Consider the following 15743-nt stretch of genomic DNA (forward strand, 5'->3'; position numbering starts at 1 on the left):
GTTCCCAGTAGATAGTATTCATTTCCATTCTTACCTATAAATAGATTTATTGACTGTAAGATGGGACATAGAGCATTGTCTTCAGAGTAATGGCTTTGCCAAGATCTAGCCAGCCTCTAAAGAAAGCCCTTCTTCTGGCTTGCTCACACTAGAGATGAGAGTAGAGGAGCTCGGAATGCTGCTCCAGGAAGGACGCCATCATGTTCTTCTGTGAGGGGAGAGATGTGGCCCTCCATTGGGCTGTGTCTTCATGGGAGGAGAAGATTGTCTGGCCCAAAGCCCAGGTAAACATCTACTTCTCCCACCATGCATCATTCTTGACTGACAGCAGCTTTTATGAGTGAATAGCTAGGCGTGGTGATAGTCATGGGAGAGCCTGGGAGAGCAAGTGAGGGCCTTTGGCCTTGTGTAGTCTAACCCCCATCCCCTTCTGATGGGGAAACTGAGCTCCTGAGAGGTGCCTCTGTTCTCTCATCTTCTCTTTTCTTAATCTGAGGCACTGAGGGGTTGAGATCACCTTGAAAAAGCAGAGGGCTGTGTTGATCTGCTCAGCCAGGGGCAGAGAACATTCCAGATATACTCCTAAATCCAAGGAGAGCCGAGGCAGAGAAGAGAATAGGAGAGGAGAGAATAGACATGCCTCTGTTTCAGAGAAATAGAATGCAATCCCAGAGCAGAGACAAGAACAGGAGAGACTTCAGAACCTATGTGGAAACTTCCTCGCTTGCTTGCTTGCTTCCTTGCTTTCCTTCCTTCCTTCCTTCCTTCCTCCCTCCCACCCTCCCTCCCTCCCTCCCTTCCGTTCCCTACCTTTCCCTTCCTTTCTGTTCCTTTCACTCCCTTCCTTCCTTCCTTCAATCTTTCTTTCTTTCTTTCTTTCTTTCTTTCTTTCTTTCTTTCTTTCTTTCTTTCTTTCTTTCTTTCTTTCTTTCTTTCTTTCTTTCTCTTTTTCTCTTTCTTCTTTTTTTTTGGGTCAGTGATGGGGCTTGAACTCAAGGCCCAGGCTCTGTCTCTAAACTCTTTTGTTCAAGGCTAATTAGCACTCTACCACTTAGAGCCACAGCACCACTCTGGTTTTTTGCTGGTTCATTGAAGATAAGAGTCTCAAGGACTTTCCTTCCCTGGCTGGTTCTAAACCACAATTCTCATATCTCAGCCTCCTGAGTAGCTAGGATTACAGGTGTGAGCTGCCAGCGTCCAGCTTAGAATTTCTTACTATAAAAACAGAGTCAGTGGCTGGGAAGGTGGCTCAGTGGTAGAGCGCTTGCCTTGCATGCATGAAGCCCTGGGTTCAATTCCTCAGCACCACATAAGCAAAAAGAAAAAAGATGGAAGTGGCGCTGTGGCTCAAGTGGTAGAGCGCTAACCTTGAGCTGAAGAGCTGAGGGACAGCACAAAGGCCCAGAGTTCAGGCCCCACAGCCAGACCCCCCCAAAATAAAGAGAAAAAAGAAAAGAACAGAGTCAGGGGCTGGGAAGGTGGCTCAGTGGTAGAGTGCTTGCCTTGCATGCATGAGGCCCTGGGTTCAATTCCTCAGTGCCACATAAGCAAAAAGTAATAAGCTGGAAGTGGCACTGTGGCTCAGGTGTTAGTGTTAGCCTTGAGCTGAGGGACAGCGTCCAGCCCAGAGTTCAGGCCCCACAACCGGACCCCCCACACACAAAAAAGAAAAACAGAGTCAAGCACCAGTAGCTCACACCTGTAATCCTAGCTGTTCAGGAGACTGAGATTTGATGATCATAGTTTGAAAACATCCCAGGCAGGAAAGTCCATGAGACTCTTTTCTCTAATGAATCAGAAGAAAACTGGTTGCGGAGATTTAGCTCAAATGTTAGCATGCCAACTTTGAACAACAACAACATAAAACTCCTCAGATACAGTGCTCAAGTTTCAAGTTCAAGCCCCAATAGTTGCACACACAAATGAAAAAAAAAAAGAATATATTAAGAAACAGTGATTGCTTTCTACCGAAAACCTGAAAGGGATGAAGAGGTGAACTTGTTAGGAATCTGTGTACCAGAGCTGGAAGTGTGGCTCTAGTGATACAGTACCTGCCTGTCAAATGTAAGACCCTGAGTTCAAATCTCAGTTCTGCCAAAAAAAAAAAAATCTAAGCATTGCTATGGGCAGTATTAAGTTGATCAGAGTGTTTGTCAAGGGGAGTGTTTGTGCCTTGAATCACAATGGGGGCAGGCATTCTCTGTCATTAAAATTTGAAGATAGATAAACAGTAAATATTGCTGGGGGTAATTCTTGCAGTGAGGAAAGACATGGAAGTTCCAACTCTGGCTGGCCCAAAGCCATAGTGCCAGGGGTATTTATCTAAAGCTTAACCAAACCATCTGAGCTGCAGAGGTGAGGTACAATTTGGAAGGCACTCTTTTTACACAGTTATGTTTGAGAGGTGTAATAGTAACAGTTTGGCTGGATGCTTGTGTCTCATGCTTATCATCCTAGCTACTCAGAAGCCTGAGATCTGAGAATCGAGGTTCAAAGACAGCCCAGGCAAGATAGCCCGTAAGACTCTTATCTCCAATGAACCACCAGCAAAAGGAAGTGTATCTGTGGCTTAAAGCGGTAGAGTACTAACCTTGACCTAAAGAGCTCAAGGGCAGCACCTAGTCCCTTAGTTTAAGCCCTGAGACTGACAAAAGAAAAGAGAAAGTGGGGGAAGGGAGAAAGAAAGGAAAAAAGGAAGGAAGGAAGGAAGGAAGGAAGGAAGGAAGGAAGGAAGGAAGGAAGGGAGGGAGGGAGGGAGGGAGGAAGAAAGGAAGAAAGAAAGGAAGGAAGGAAGAGAGGAAGGAAGGGAGGAAGAAAGGAAGGGAGGAAAGAAAGAAGGAAGAGAACTATAAGAAAGTTATTTTCATTCATGGAGGAAAGTGGCTTGAATGACAGAATGCTCATCGGATGCAGTCTTAACCACTGACTTTGGGAAATTACTTAATATCTCTGACTTTGAACGTCACCTTTACAGTGTGTGAATGAGCCTGGTGCATATCAGGATCATTGTGTGGATGGGCAGCACACAGTAGGATTTCAGTTGATGGCTGTCCCTCCTCTCCAAGTATCTGTTGTCCACAACATTCCACCAGAACCTCTCTGAGATGTCTGTCTGTTGATGAGCTGGCAAAGAGGCCTCTCTGCCAACTTCCACAATGCTATATTATGGGATGCAGAAACAGCTTTCTGCCATTAAACCTGTGAGGAAAGAACACTTGCTCATTAGAACTGCTCAGTGTGACTCTCCCAAAGGTCATCTCAGTTCTGCAATCCAGACTTGTAGGTTCTTGACATAGACCACTTTGTGCCTCTTGACCTATAGAAATGAAAACCTGATACAAACATCTAAATCGAGATCATGGCTGCAGAAGTAATTTTCCTTTCTGGATGGATGGCACAGTCCCAGGTCTTTTGCAATTACAAACAAATGGAAAGCAGCAGGATTAATCAAGAATGGGGAACTTTTAAACCCACAGAAGTTAAAAGCAGGGGAAGTTGACTGACACATGTAATGATAAAATCTAGACTATTTTGGCGTCAAGTATGGCTTGATCCAGGTACTCAATATCATTTCTTAGCATTAAAAGTCTTATTGTACTTTTGATCACCCAAGGTAAATACAACTACTGGAATTGACCCATGAGTTATTAGGCTGTTGAAATTCTTCTGTGACCACCTGCCTAGATGATCATTGTCTTCCTAATTGATGGCTTTGATGAGACCGCCTCCAGGTCTCATTAGAATTTTAGAGGAATCTCACTGTACAGAACCATAAAAGAATATGATACTAGGGTAGAAAAATGTCAGTGTACTACACACCCCCACTCCAAACTCCAATGGTTTCATAGAGGATTAAATCGAGACTTAAAAAGTAGTGATTGCCTCTCCCACCCAAATATACAGAAATTCTATGACATATCTGGTGTTGTAATGTAGATTTCTTGATCTTAATGGAATCAGCTTTTTTTTACTTCTATATTTTTGCTGCAACTGGGGTGGAAATAGGGTTGATAATAATAGCCTCTTGAAGATGAAACTAGCTGTCTTTTTTTGCCAGTTTTGGGGCTTGAATTTAGGGCCTGGGAGCTGTCTTTGAACCTGTGTGTGCTCAAGGCTAGTGCTCTACCACTTGAGCCACAGCTCTACATTTGAGCATTTTTTGGAGTAGTTTATTGGAGATAAGAATCTCATGGGCTTTCCTGCCCAGGATTGGTTTCAAACTGAGATCCTCACATCTCAGCCTCCTGAGTTGCTAGGAATACAGACTAGCTGTCCCATTCGGTTCCTTTGCTGAGAATTAGGACTCTTCTGGAAACTCTCAGCAAACAGGAGTCAGCTGTGGAGGGTAGTGTTGGCAGATGGCAGCAGGTGGATGTCAAGCTGCAGAGCACAGGGCCCTGTCCATGTTTGCTGACCCCTCTCCCCTGTGAGCCAGAGGCTCCTGGATCTGGTGTGACTTGTTCCTACTTGCACTCTCCAACACGTCTTCCATTAAATGATAACATTGTCCCCACATCATCCACGGTGGTTTTGAACACTCAGATCTCGGTTCTGCTGTGCAGAAAGACCTACTGGGCTAGAATCTCAAATGTTGCTTCCATCTTTGTTTTGTTAGCATCAGGACTGAACCTCTTTGAAGGCTCACTTGGTCCTTTTAAGGGATCTTTTACTCAACATCACCAGACAAGTGAGACAGACCTTCCTTCCTTCTTTCAATAAATTACCTTCCAGCCTTCCTTATCTTCTTGGGGCTCACACCTGTCATCCTAGCTACTCTGGAATCTGAGACCTGAGGATCATGGTTTCCAAACCAGCTTGGGCAGAAAAGTCCATAAGACTCATCTCCAATAAACCACTCAAAAGCTAGCAGTGGAGGTGTGTCTCAAGCAGTAGAATGACAGCCTGGAGCAAAACAGCCAAATGAGAGTTTGAGGTCTTGAGTTCAAGTCCCATTACTGGCACATACACACAAGAAAATTTGTCTTGTAGACTTGGCCACATATGTCTGAAAATTGGTTCTTCATGGGAACCTAGTGTCAAGTCTGTCTAGCCTTGGGTTTGCCTCAGGTTTGGCCTTTTGTTTTCAACATTTTGACTCTTAGATCTTAGATCTGTCATTCCTTCAGAGAGAGAGATCGTATTCCATTCCATTGCAACCTCTAAAATACTACACAGAATGCCACATTCATCTCAGTCACAACATCTTATCACATCTTCACAGGAAAAATGACTTCATGAAGTCTACTTTGCTTCAAGTTCTATTTGAACTGTGTGTGTTTGTGTGTATGACTTCTGGGGCTTGAACTAAGGGCCTAGGCACTGTCCCTTAGCTTTTTCACTCAAAGCTCAGTACTCTTCATCTTGAGCCATATGCCTCACATCTGCAGGAGTATTTTGGAGTATTTTTGGTGATTCATTGAGAAATAAAAGTCTTACAGACTCTCCTACCTGGGCTGGCTTTGAACTGTGATCTTCAGATCTAAGCCTCCTGAGTAGCTAGGATTACAGGTATGAGCCACTAGCACCTGGCTCTGGCCCCATTTGAACTAATTCTGTCTAAGAGAGAGAGAGAGAGAGAGAGAGAGAGAGAGAGAGAGAGAGAGAGAGAGAGAGAGAGAGAGAGAGAGAGAGAGAGAGAGAGAGAGGACGGACAGACAGACAGACACACAGACACACAGACAGACAGACAGAGATAGAAGGAAAGACAGAGATAGAGACAAAGATAAAGAGAGAGAGAATGACTTCTCTTTGGCTCCACTGAGCCTTCTTGGGTTAGAAGCAAAGTTTTCCCTTTTTGTTTTGATTTTGGTTTCTGAGGAGTTAGCAGTAGGTCTAATTAATGTCATCAAAAGGACAGCATTTAATTAACTAAATAACATATTGAGTCTAATGAGAACATACTTCAGCACCCACTAGGTGGTAATGGTCTCTGAGACTAATTCCCAGGAGGCCTGTGATTGGATACAGAGAAATCTCTGTCCACCAGTGTCAGCGATCCCCCTAGAGTTGCCAGAAATGGGGCAGCCATGGTGCCATGCAGGCAGAAGAGGTCTTGGCTTTGCAGTCTCCATCTGGAGAGGGCAGTAGGGGTGATGGTGGCTTCACTTGGAAACCCACAGGCATGTGAAAATGAGCTTTGCTTTTCAAAAGCTCTCTCTATTTCTTGGTGTTTTCCAGTCCCCACTGAAGTCTGACCATGACCTGGAAAGGATGGGGCTGTCTGTCTGAAAGCTGTGATTGCCCACTTCATTCCCTTTGTTGCTGCTGAGTGTGTGGATGTGGGTGCCCTCTGCTGGACACTAGCGGATCAACACCCACGTTTCTTCAGACCCCAAAGCCCTTTTACCACCTGGGATTAAACCTTCTGAATAAGAACTTTTAGGGGGCTTAAATAGGAACTACCATGATTCATTCATTAAAAGAAAAAAAAGAACAAATGATAAGGAACCTCAGATCTTTTCAGTCACAAACAGACCCCCTGAAAGGATATCCCAAAGAAATGAACTCTGTGTCTGGGGAATGACATGCATCTGTTCTCCCTGCGTTCACGTGTTTACTGAGACCTCCATCTTGGTCTCTCATTTTGTTTCCCCACAGATGTGAGAATATTTTCCTATAAAGTGATCCTGACCCATACTTTGGAGTCCTGGGTCCTGGGTTTGACTTTGTTATGTAAAAGCTGTGTATAGGGTTGTTGTTGTTACTATTATTTGCAAAAGAAGAAAGGGGTTTGTTTGGGATCTTCAGAATTGCAATTCAGGACAGTAACATCTGCATAGCTCTACAGCCATTTTCTGCAGAAAGCAGGAATGTGGGGGTGGAGCCTCTATTGAGCAGCTGGTGTTGGTTTCTTGCTAGGTGAGGGAAGCTGGTTCATGGGAAATCTTCTATAGGAGTTGAGTGGAGAGACTCTGTGACAGGAGCCATATTACTAATTGGAAGGAAACTCAAGAATGCAGATACATAGTCCAAGGGCCAGAAAAGTATGTAAAAAGAAAGCCTTGGAAGGCATTTTGAGTCATCTTGGCAGCCAGTCTTGTTCTAGATGAGAACGCAGAGGTGGCCCGAATTTACCTTCCCATCAGTGGCTGGTGTTCTGCCTAAGACATGCTTCACAATGGTCTCCTGATTCCCTTTGGGAAAAACCTCTTCCAATGACATCTTCTCCATGAGCCCATGACTCGTGTCTGTCATCTGAGCTACTCAGGAGGCTGAGATGTGAGGATTGTAGTTCAAAGCCAGTGTAGGGCAAGAAAGTCTGAGAGACTTAAAAATCTCTAATGAATCACCCAGAAAGCCAGAAGTGGAGCTGTGTGGCTCGTGGACTCGTGGAGCTAGTGGTAGAGCACAAGCTTTGAGTGAAAAAGCTGAGACACAACATCCAGGTCCTGAGTTCAAGCCTCAGTACTGACACCAAAAAAATTTTAAGGTGATTTTATCATGATTTTTTTCCTATTTTCCTCAAATTGAAGCATCTCTCAGAACACCTGTTTCCTTTTCTCAAGTGTCTCAGGGGAGGAACTCTGCTGATGATTTACTTTTCCCAGATTTCCCCGTTATGATGGTGCCATAAAAGCAGCCTTGGTGCTAGCCATCGTCTCAAGCATCTCACATCGAATAGTTCACTGTTGTTATCTCACGCCCAACTTCTAGCCAATGTGAGGTGGAGGAGCAGAGGGAGGAAAGCCAGGGCTCTCCACCTGTCTGTGTCAGTGTCTTTGGTTGACAACATGCTGGTTTGAGAGATCTCAAGCATTTGAAGTAGGGAAAAAGTTCAGCATCATGTCTGACTGATAGAAGGTGCTCAGTCAGTAAAATGTCTTATTCCTTCTAGGACTGGCCATGTGGATTCACTGGAAGGCATTGCCAGCGGTTCTGTCAAGAGTTCTAGAATAAAGTTCATTTTCAACAGTGTCTTGCACAAATAGACACTGTAGAACATCCAAAGTCTTCTAATTAAATATGGAAGTGTGCCCTCCTTCCAGGGAAGGGGATTCTGAGTGAGAGGGAGGGGTGCAGAGAGTTCTGGGAGATTGTTTGAGTGACTGATGCTTAGGCTTCAAGCTATGGCACACAGGTGGCAAGGAGTCTGGTGCTAGCAGATGGGCAGCTTTCAGTGCAGGGTGAAGCTGATTCCTGCATGGACTGAGGGGGCCCTGACTGGATACAGAACGAGGCCATTTTCTCCTTCCAGTTCTCTGTATGGCGTGTTTCTTTATAACTGGGATGCAAAGGCTGACAATTCTGCCCGCCCCACCAGTGATAGCTGTTCCTAGCATGCATGTGCACACAGACATGCCCACCGTCAGCATTTTCAGTATTCCATTCACCTTAGTATTGTCACCAGGGAACACAGTGTGGCTCCCAGCCATGGCAAAAATGAACATTGAGGGCTGGGAAGGTGGCTCAGTGATAGAGTGCTTGCCTGAGGCCCTGGGTTTGATTCCTCAGCACCACATAAGCAAAAAGAAAAAAGCTGGAAGTGGTGCTGTGGGGCAAGTGGTAAAGTGCTAGCCTTGAGCTGAAGAGCTAAGGGACAGTGCCCAGGCCCAGAGTTCAGGTCCCACGACAGGACTTCTCCCCCCTAAAAAATGAACATTGAGCCTGGTTGTCAGGGTCGCCTGGAGGAGGGGTGTGTGGCTTTTAAATGGAAGGTTGGGGTGGGGGAAATCACTTGGGGAAAAAATGGCAAGATGTTGGTTATGGGGACTGAAAGGAGGTACCCATCGCCTGGACAGGGGGGATGGGGAAAGAGAGCTACCTCTCCACATCAGGGAATTGTCTGCGGGCAAGGAAAGCTTCTGTCCCTTCTGCTCCCTGAGGGTACAAAGAGGCTCCCGCTGACTTCCCTCTTCCTCCTTTTGTGGGTGCCCCAGTATTGGGGCTTGAACTCAGGGCCTAGGTGCTATCCTTTAGATTTTCCTGTGCTCCAGGCAGCTGGTGCCTTACCATTTGAGCCAAAGCTCCGCTTTCAGATATATATATATATATATATATATATATATATATATATATATATATACACATATGTATTTATATCTGTATATATGTGTATATACATATGTACAAATACATGTATATGTATATATACAGATATATATTCAAATATATATTATGAAAACTTTATTTATTTAGTATATTTTTGTAAAGATACTGTACAGAGGGTTACAGTTACATGAGTAAGGTAATGAGTACATTTCCCATGGAAGCATTGTTACTTCCTCCTCTGTTTTCCCCATACCATCCCTTCCCTCCCTACCTGCCCACTCCTCCCACCCCCCCCAGAAGTTTTAAACTTCATTTTCAACACAATTTCTTGTACATCTCATTGTCACAATGGGTCAACCTGTATCTTTATTTCAGCATTTTGTTATTTCCCTTCCCTTCCCCAAATTAGAAAATTGTATATACAAGATGCAGGGCACTACAATCAGTGAACCAGGGGTTATACCAATGGGGAAAGAACAGACAAAACAAACAACAAAATCACATAGTACATTATACATACATTAAAATAACAGCAAGAAAGATAAAACCTCTTTTTTCCCTATCTTGGGGGGGGGAGGCGGAGTTAATTTCACTTAGCATCATATTATTTGGTCATATGACAGGCTTTTTTCTAACCTGGGCTTTGAACTACGATCATCAGATCTCAGCTCAGATTAAAAGTGTGAGCCACCCATGCTTGGCTTTGCTCAGAATTTTTATCCCAAGGGTCTTCTGCCAGCTCTCATTTGTCTGGGGGAGGAGGAGACACCAGTGGGAAAAGGAATGTAAGCTTTTGGTGGAGGGGGCTAGTGAAGCTAGAACTTTCTGGAAGATGGAGTTCTGTATCTCCATCAGGGCTTCAATGCTTTGGACTTCCAGTATCCACAATCACTTTTTTGGGGGGCTGTAAGTGGGGATTGAACTCAGGGCCTGGATATTGATCTTTAGGCTAGCACTCTACTACATGAGCCATAGCTCCACTCCCATCATTTTGGTGTAAATTGGAGATAAGAGTCTTATAAATTTTCCTGCCTAGGCTAGCTTTGAACCTTGAGCCTCAGATCTCAGTTTCCTGAGTAGCTTGGATTACAGGCATGAGCCACCAGTGCCCAGCTTACAATGACTGTTTAGTGAGAGGTAGCTATAGGCAGCCTGTAGGTAGATGACTTGTTAGATGGGTTTGGTTTAGTACCAGCGAATTGTTCCTGGAACTTAAGCTTGGAGCTTGGGTGCTGTCCCTGAGTTTTTGTGCTCCGGGCTGCTGCTCTATCACTTGAGCCTCAAGTCTACCTCCAGCCTTTTGGTTAATTGGAGATGAGAGTCTCATGAATTTTCAGGATGGCTTTGAATCATGGTCCTCAGATCTCAGCCTCCTGAGTAGGTAGGATTACAGGCATGAGCCAGGTGCCTGACTTAAAAATGAGATATTTTCACATGCAATTCACATGTGTTTCTAGCTCCTCTGGGACACCAGATTTTTTGATAACATTGGTCTTTTTTTGCCAGTCCTGGGGCTTGAACTTAGGACACTGTCCCTGAGCTTCTTTTGATCAAAGCTAGCATGCTACCACTTGAGCCATGGCACCACTTCCGGCTTTTCTATTTATGTGGTACTGAGGAATTGAACCCAGGACTTCATGCATGATAGGCAAGCACTCTATCATTAAGTCACATTTCAAGCCAATATTGATCCTTATACGTCTTCAGTAGTATACTATGAGAAATTGGTTTGTGTGTGTGTGTGTTTGTGCATGCATGCATGTGTGTGCATATGTGTGCGTACATATGAATGAGTATACACCTTGCTTTGCACTTACCCAGAGCTCTCTAGTTCCAGACCTCTTGACCTGTCTAGCCATTTTAATACTTGATGGCCCAATCATTTATGACACCTGATCCAGGCAATCATTTAACCTTAGAAGTAAGTACATGAGGCCCAGATAAGGTGTGTGACATTATCAGAGTCACACAGCCTCCACCACAGACAGAGTAGGCATTGTTTACATAATATGAAGTGGCCCTGTGGCTCAAGTGGTAGAGTGCCAACTTTGAGCAAAAGAAACAAAAAAGCCAAGAGCAAGTGCAAGATCCTGAGTTCAAATCCTAGTACTGACACAAAAGACAAGGCTTTCTCTGCATCTCTATGTTATGGCATCTCATTTCCCTCAGAGATGATCGTTGTTAAGATTCCTGAGTGCTTACTTCAACATTTTATTTGGATGAATCTAATAAATTCTTTCTCCCCCAGTATTTTAACACAACAGTAATTAGGCCACTCATGGTGTGTGCAGACCTCTTCAATTTTTGCTTAACATTTTTGCTTTCATTTCAGCACACAGGACTCTTTCATTTATCTCTTTTTTTGGCCGGTTGTGGGGCTTGAACTCTGGGCCTGAACACTGTCCCTCAGCATTTCAGCTAAAGCCAAGTGCTCTACCACTTGAGCCACAGTGCCACTTCTGGTTTTCTGGTGGTTTATGGAAGATATGCCAGCCTAGGCTGGCTCTGAACTGTGACCCTCAGATCTCAGCTTCCTGAGTAGCTAGGATTACAGGTGTGAGGCACTGGCACCTGGCTTTATTTATCTTTGATGGTTGCTTATGACAGATGAACGTAGGCTATTAGTCAGGACCAACAAAGTTAATCCACTAAGAAGCACAGACAAGAAACTTCTTAGACTTTGTGGATCCTAGGATCTCTGGACCTACTCTTCTTCCTTCCTCTTCTTTTGAACACTGCTTTAACAATGCAAGGATTATCACTAGCTCACACCAACAGTCTGATGGGGCTACTACCTCTGGTCTCAAATCACAGCTCATTTACTCAGGCCTAAGGTAGAAAAAACAAAATGTAACCACCAGACACTTTGGGGACACATTTCAAGCAAAATCGTGACCAGTCTTGCCTCAACCTTTGCATCTATGAGTAATAGAAGAAATCATGTGGAGACAGTGATTCACAGACTCCGGGCTATTCAGTGGGTACAGCAGAGCTGCTGGAAGCTCTTCAGTCATTCCTTCAGAGAGCTCTGTCCATTGTGATGAAGATTTGTCCCCTGCTAGAGGCTTACCTGGAAATTGTCTTGGAATACAAAATTGGAAAGACTCACCATTTTCTCAATTTGAGAGGGAGGCTCAGAGCATAGCCGCACCCCTCCCCCCAATGCTGCTTTATCACTTTCCTCCTTTTTTTTTTTTTGGTACCACTTCTGTTGTTCACAGTCTTTGGTGATAGCCCTGCTACCCACACTTTTAGGGCCAGTGAGTGGATCCATGTGGAATGGAGGGGAAAGGAGTTGTTTCATCACTTTGGAGGCTTCTGGCTACCATGAACAGAACCCTGTGGCACAAATGAATTTAAATAAACAACATCAGATATATACCACGTGCAGGTACAAAAGGAAGGATGTGTCAAGATAAGACGCAGAGAGTAGCTGGGTGGGGATGCATCATGGTTTATTTTGGCATATCTATTCAACATATTAAGTCCATCTTTGGGAATAAGATGGGTGGCCTTGCTCTAGGAGACATTGTCTGCTGTTGCTTCACAGAGACAGGAAACTTCTCCCCTCCTCCCTTACACCCTTGACATGCATTCCCTCATTGGCCAGAACTGCATCACCTGGCCAATTCCTGAGCCAATCATTGATAAGAGGAATTTAGAAAACAAGCCCTGGCTGAGAAAAATTCTCTGGGGTTGAACAGATAGCTGTTTGGGCTGCCACTGCCCTTTTTAAAAATTCACTGTGTATTTTTGTTTGTCAAGCAGATCACATCTGGGACACTGGCAGAGAGGAAAGTGGGTAGAACTTTTCTTCTTCAGGGGAGAGATAGGGAGAGTTCTTTCTCTGCAAATCCCTTATCTGAGCAAACCTAGGTCCTGGGAATGAATGGACTCGGAGGAAGGCATTAGAGTGACAGGGAGGAAGAGGAAGAGGTGAAGCTTCAGAGTGAAGCCTGTCTCCTACTTCCTTCTCCATCTTTCTTTACTTTTTCTTCTTCTAAAGTTTCTGTTCTCTGCAGAGACCCAAGCATCCAGAATAGAAGCTCCCAATAGATTTATCTACTCATTTATCCTTCTCTGGGAACAATTGCTTTGTTAGCAGTGAAAAGATTTTTTCACCCAATCTTTGTTTTCACCCTTGTGGGCTTTCTGCTTATTATTGGTTGTTTTTGTTTTGTTTTGTTTTGTTTTCTTGCTTTTCCTTTTTGTACCAGTCCTGGACACTGTCTCTGAATTATTTTTTGCTCAAGGCTGGCACTCTACCACTTGAGTCACAGCTCCAATTCTGGTGGTTTCTTTTGTTAAATTTTTTTTTGGGGGGGGGTCCTGTCATGGGGCCTGAACTCTGGGCCTGGGTGCTGTCCCTCAGCTCTTCAGCTCAAGGCTAGCGCTCTACCACTTGAGCCACAGTGCCACTTTCTGGCTTTTTTTCTTTTTGCTTATGTTGTGCTTAGGAATTGAACCCAGAGCCTCAGGCATGCAAGGCAAGCGCTCAACCACTGAACCACCTTCCCAGCCCTGGTGGTTTCTTTTGGTAGTTAATTAAAAAGAAGAGTCTCACAGGCTTTCCTACCCAAGCTGGCTTTGAACTGCGATCCTTAGATCTCAGCCTCCTGAGTAGTTAGGATGACAGCGGTGAGCCACAGGCTCCTGGCTCTGCTGATTATATTTTAAGCTTAAAATTGAAAAGCTTCTCTTTGAAATCTTCGCTTATGTGTCAAATGTCACTGGAGAGTTGGAACCAATTTACCATGTGTTTATATCATTTCATTCATTCCCTAATGCATTAATTCATTCATAATCCTGTAATATCATAAGCACAAGTCCAATGCTGGCCCTTCTTTCTTGCCATAGGGGGGATTTGGGCATTCCCTTTGAGGCCAGACTCCCAGGAGAGTCAAAGGAAGAAATACCAAGGACTGAGGCAAGTACTGAGAAATATAGTCCCCAAATTCCTTCCATGGAATTTTGCTCCAGAATCCATGCTGCCTGAATCCTGGAATAGGTCACCTGCCTAATCTTGTTTCACAGACAAAGTTGGCACAAGTCAGCTGATGCTTTCTGTTGATCTATCCTCCACATCGTCAGGAAGGAGACCACATAATTACATGACCAGAAGATCATGTGACCGTGTGACCACACGTCTCTTTCGCTGCTCCAAAGATGGCAGACACGTGGGATGGGGAACCACATTGGTTTCTGCATCAGGCTGACTCATTCCTTCTGTCTCTACTCCTTTCCAGCATCACAAATCTTGAGATAATGTTTGCCTGTTCTTCAGTTTTCTGGTCTACCTAATGGGAACAAAGATAACGTTTACCTCACAGGGTGATTGCAAAGATAACTCATGGGAAGTCTCTGGTCTAGGCCCTGCCTCTAACAGTGCTCGATACACTGTATTCTTTTTCCTATCTGAAAGTGTATTTTGGTCCCAAACAGTACTATTTTCATAAGCAGAGAAGCATGATCATATGCTGTTGCTGTTTAGAAGGAGGTCATCAGCAAAAGGTTGTTGCTCAGACTGGATCTCTCTCCTGCTTGGGGGCTCGAGTTGTTTGGTCACCCCATGCCTGTCGCTCCCTCAACATGTTAGAATTGAGCTGCATGTCTCACTTTGAACTATGATAATTGCCAGTAAACACTGGGCATAAACTGCATTGGAAATGATTCTTGAAGAGTTTAGCGGGACAGAAAATACACAAATGCAGAACATAGGCAACTAGACTAAGAGCCTTGACCATTGCCAAATGTAGAGTAGCAAAGAGATCAAGGAGAAAACTCCATGATTATTTCATCCACATGAGTCTCTCTGCCTTCGTTTGTGTGTGTGTGTGTGTGTGTGTGTGTGTTTAAAAGAGACAATATTATGATGATATTATATTGTGCTATAGATCCCCCAGATTGGTACCCACAGACGGTTTTGCTTGACCCACAGAAGATTTTAGACTTTCAAATTAGTTTGTCAGGTCTGGTGCCTGTGGCTCACACATGTCATCCCAGATACTCAAGAGGCTGAGATCTGAGGATCAAGGTTCAAAGCCAGCCTGAGCAGACCAACTGGAGAGGCTCTTATCTCCAATTAATCAGCAAAAAAGACAGAGGAAGAGGTGTGGTTCAAGTTGGTAGAGCACCAATCTTGAATTTTTTAAAAAGCTAAATCAGAGCATGAAACCCTGAGTTCAAGTTTCAGTGCCCACTACCACACACAAATTAGTTTTCAACATTTAAAGAATAGATGGTTTCATTCTGCATCTGGAGGAATAGATAGCTGGAGTTGAAAATTGCTACCATTAAAAAATGTCATTCTAGCTGGGAGCTGGTGGCTCACATCTGTAATCCTAGCTACTCAGGGGGCTGAGATCTGAGGATCTCGGTTCAAAGCAAGCCGGGGCAGGAAAGTCTGTGAGACTCCTATCTCCAATAAACCACCCGAAAACCGGAAGTAGCGCTGTAGCTCAAGTGGTAGAGAGCTAGCCTTGAGCTGAAGAGCTGAGGGACAGCGCCCAGGCCCAGAGTTCAAGCCCCATGACTGACAAAAAAAGAAAAAAACATCCTTGTTATTATAAAATAAATGATGCACAGAGGGGTTACAGTTCCATAAGTCAAGTCATGAGGACAATTCTTCTTAGCCAGTGGTCACCCCTTCCCATGCTCTCTTGCAGTGTTTCCTCCACTCCCATCTCCACCAGTAAGTTGGATAGTTCATTTAAAAGTGTCCATTGAGTACTGTTACAGCATTGGTTCACCCTTTG

At 44.3% G+C, this 15743-nt stretch overlaps 1 long non-coding RNA gene across 6 annotated transcripts in view; it reads right to left on the bottom strand.

The window, feature by feature from the left end:
• Positions 1–12211: 12211 nt before the first annotated feature.
• Positions 12212–15743, bottom strand: part of LOC138811443 (uncharacterized) — a 63582-nt gene continuing 60050 nt past the window's right edge. For 5 of the 6 annotated variants that reach the window (XR_011367393.1, XR_011367392.1, XR_011367391.1 and 2 more), the window contains one exon: positions 12404–14285. This is a non-coding gene — a long non-coding RNA (uncharacterized lncRNA). Of the gene's footprint in view, positions 12328–12403; positions 14286–15743 lie in introns of those variants that run through there. The other variant, XR_011367394.1, reaches the window with a different exon arrangement.

The sequence above is a fragment of the Dipodomys merriami genome, unplaced genomic scaffold (genome assembly GCF_024711535.1).
Source record: "Dipodomys merriami isolate MVZ:Mamm:240054 unplaced genomic scaffold, mDipMer1.0.p SCAF_53, whole genome shotgun sequence".
In the NCBI taxonomy this organism is placed as follows: Eukaryota; Metazoa; Chordata; class Mammalia; order Rodentia; family Heteromyidae; genus Dipodomys; species Dipodomys merriami.